This window comes from Balaenoptera musculus, chromosome 4 (assembly GCF_009873245.2).
Source record: "Balaenoptera musculus isolate JJ_BM4_2016_0621 chromosome 4, mBalMus1.pri.v3, whole genome shotgun sequence".
NCBI classification, from domain to species: domain Eukaryota; kingdom Metazoa; phylum Chordata; class Mammalia; order Artiodactyla; family Balaenopteridae; genus Balaenoptera; species Balaenoptera musculus.
Genome location: NC_045788.1, coordinates 13,601,957 through 13,605,673, shown reverse-complemented (window position 1 = coordinate 13,605,673; position 3,717 = coordinate 13,601,957). Strand labels below are relative to the sequence as shown.

Genomic DNA, 3,717 nt, shown 5'->3' with positions numbered 1-3,717 from the left:
GGGGGTATAGCTCAGGGGTAGAGCATTTGACTGCAGATCAAGAGGTCCCTGGTTCAAATCCAGGTGCCCCCTGCACATTTTTCTTTTTGCTTTAGAAGAATATGGATTGATTTTGATTATATTATCTTCTGTAGCTCATGACTGGTTGAATAATAACTAATGTCCCTTGTATATATTCCAGGCAGCAGACTAGGTTCTTTACATTAATTATCTCCTTCATTTCTCACTAAAATTTTACAAGATACATTATCTCCATTTTACACAAGGAGTCTGAGACTTGGAGATGCTACAAAGGACAGGCCCAGGATTTAAACTAGGAGAACACGTTCTCAATGACTTCATTATACTATTCATTCTGTTCTCCTTCTGTTAAAAGCTTTGTCACAAATATCCACTTAGCAATGCTCCCAAAGTGCTAGGACTGTCCATAGCCTTTTAGAACCTTTTGGCTGCAGGGCAAACCCAGTAACTTAGTGATGGTGCCCACACTTTACAGTGCCCTGGGGTCAGTCAGGGAATAGAGTCCTTGTTCACAGAACACTGCTGTGGATAAACATGAACTGGCCTAAAGTTTAGGGAACTGCACTCCTTTCCTGTTCTAAAGCTTGAGGACTTTCTATTACCTTTCCACCCCCAGTTCATTTCCTGCAGCGAGCACCCCACCTTGGGTGCCTGCATTCCGGACCCAGGCTGGGGTCAGAGGTCAGGCCTTAGTCTAGGTTTAACTCCTGCCTGCAGCTCAGGCACTGCTGCATTTTAAAATCAGCTTGAATGACATACACTGAGTACCTACTATATGCCAGAATTGTGCAAAGTGTGAACCCAGAAGTGAATAAGGCACAGCCCCTGGACTCAGTGTGCTCTCAGCCAGGAAGCAGGCCTGTAAAATAAGAAGTCAGACAGCTGTGGGCTGGACCGAGCTGGGCCAGCTTCAGGAATGCAGAGGAGACAGCTATTACCTCGGTCCAGAAGAGGGAGGTTACAGGAGGCTTCCAAGAGGAGCTGATGGCAAGTCAGGGTCTCACAGAACAGTATCACACCAGAGGGAGGGTGGAGGAGAGGCAGGGGTGCGGTGAGTGAGGGTTGGGTCCCAGGCAGAGAGAACTGCATGGGCAGAGGCTGGAGCCAGATGGATGCAGTTGGAGGCAGCTGGAGCACAAAATGTGCTATGGGGAGTGTCAGCAGAGGAGGCTGAAGCTGAGGAGGCAGACAGGGATCAAAATGTAAGAACTCTTGTTGTGCTGAGAGGCTTGCAGTTTATCATGGAGGTCTTTAAGAGGAGTGGCCTAGATGCACCTGATTTTAAAATGACTGCTGTGGGAGCAGTAGGGGATGGACGTGAGGGGTGGAGGCTGGGAGACCATTTAGGAGGTGGTGGCACTGCGGTGCAAGGGTTGGGGTGGGCGTAAGTGATGTCAAAGCTAAAATCAGCAGTACCCAGTGATTAACTGGCACTGGAGAGGAGAGGTTGGAAGAAGTCCAGAGTTGTGTTACATGCTTTGGCCAAATGACAGTACACAGTGGTGTCACCAACTAAGACAGGGAGGAGGCTGATCAGATGGTTAAATAGGCAGGCCTGGCACCCAGCTCTGAGCCCACACTGAAATCCTGGCCCCACCACTTCCCAGCTGCATGGCCACTCTGTGCTTCAGTTTCCTTACTTGCAAAGTCAGTATGCTAACAATAATACCTGTTTTGTGGGATTTTTTTCTGATGATTCAGCCGGAAGTTATGGCTAGAACTGAGCCTGGCACATAGCAAGTGTTTAGTAAATATGGACTATTATTATCACAACAAAGCAAAATAGGAGGAGATGCAGGTTTGAGCAGGAAGACAGCAAGTGTAGGTTGGGGTTTGCACTGGGTTTGCAATCTGAAGCTTCTGTAGAACCTCAGAGTGGAGCGGCTGGGAAGGGTCGTCTATGGCCCTCAGAGAGCTGTGAGCTGGAGCTCTGGGGGCTGTGGGCTCCTTAGCCTCACAGCAGCTGCCAGGCTTCATCAGGGAGAACTTACTGCAGTGACAGAGATTTCCTTGACCTTTCTTCTCCATCTTGGAGATACACAAGATTGAAAGTTCTCAGACTGGAACTCAAGGAACTAGGAACCAGTGGTGTTCAAAGGTGAATTTTGGACTTCTTAACTGTTATTTTTTTCCAGCTGTAAAATGAGACAGTTCACCTGGATGAGATCCTCTTGAAAATCTGATGAAATCATGTACAATATACAATCCATGCACACATACAATATTTGCCTGTAATTCAGAGTTGAACATGAACCTCTGTAGTCCAGTTGTGGATTCCCAGTTAAGACCTCCTCCATGTCCAATACTTGATGGCAGCGCATGATATTTACAACATTCACTGATGTGCCTGGAGATTTATGGGCAGTTGGTGGTGTATTTTAAACACTGGAGAGCTAGACTGAGAATATAGCACTGAGCTTTAAGTTCTGAGAAGAGAATGAATATACATGCTCTGGGAAAAGTAGGAGGTGATGTGGCTAGAAGGGAATCAGGGATGAAATTAAATCTAGGAGGAATCTCAGCCACACAGATATTTATGAAGTATGATGAAACTCATAAAAGTTGGAATAAGTGCTTATAGGGGGCATAATAGCATCTGGGGGTATAGCTCAGTGGTAGAGCATTTGACTGCAGATCAAGAGGTCTCTGGTTCAAATCCAGGTGCCCCCTGTTTTTTTTTTCTTTTGCTCTTCCTGCCAGCTTCATTAAAAGACTGGATCTAGGGTGAGGTAAGCAAGGTGCCTAGGGCTCAAAATTTAAGGAGGCACTCACTCTCAGGTTCATGGAGGCGCCTTGGTTTATTAATTCCCTCACGGTAGAACTATGTGCTCATGTAAACCCACCCTGCCTGCACCAGATGCACACAAACACAGCCACATACCCAGAGACACCCAAAGACACCCACCCACACACACACAGATCCACACACAGTCATACACAGACACACCAATAGACAAAAATACACACACACATGCACTTTCTCACATGTACCTTTATTTCTCCAGTCCTGTATAGTCAAGTCTTATCAACCAGAAATTTCCAGCTTCCTTTCTACAAACTTTTTATCTTTTAGTAATTTTAGAGTTACAGAAGAGTTGTAATGATAGTACAGAGAGGTTCCCTATAACTTTCACTCAGCTTCCCCTAATGTTGACAAGCTTACGTAACTGTGGCATATTTCTCAAAACTATGAAACATCAGTGCAGCACTATTAACCAAACCAAGACTTCATTCAGATTTCACCACTTATTCCACCAGTGTCTTTTTTCTTTTCCAGGACTGAATACAGTGTACCATGTTGCATTTAGTTGTAATGTCTTCTTAGTCTCCTTCAGTCTCTGACAATTGCTCAGTCTTTCCTTGAGTTTGTTTGTTTGTTTTGTTTTGTTTTTTTCTTTGGTTTTTTTTTTTTGTATTAACACTTTTTAAAAGTCCTGGTCAGATATTCTGTAGACTGTACCTCACTTTGGGTTTGTCTGATGTTGTCTCATGATTAGACCAGGGTAATGAACTTCTGGGAAGAACATTACAATGTTGCCATGTCCTTTCTGTCACACCTTCTTAGGTGTGGAAGAAAAACACTGCAACAGTTTAGGAGTCTGCTACATTGGTAAAATTTTTAGAGGTCTGATGTGTGAGGTATGTCAGGTTATGCCTTCTAAAGTGAGAGACACTACACAAAACAAGGTACGTCGC

The 3,717-nt window shown here is 44.8% G+C and overlaps 2 non-coding genes across 2 annotated transcripts; both read left to right on the top strand.

The window, feature by feature from the left end:
- Positions 1–72, top strand: TRNAC-GCA. Its single transcript has one exon. It is a non-coding gene; the product is annotated as a tRNA-Cys (tRNA).
- Positions 73–2,619: 2,547 nt separating this feature from the next.
- TRNAC-GCA lies at positions 2,620–2,691 on the top strand. Its single transcript has one exon. It is a non-coding gene; the product is annotated as a tRNA-Cys (tRNA).
- The last annotated feature ends 1,026 nt before the right edge of the window (positions 2,692–3,717 follow it).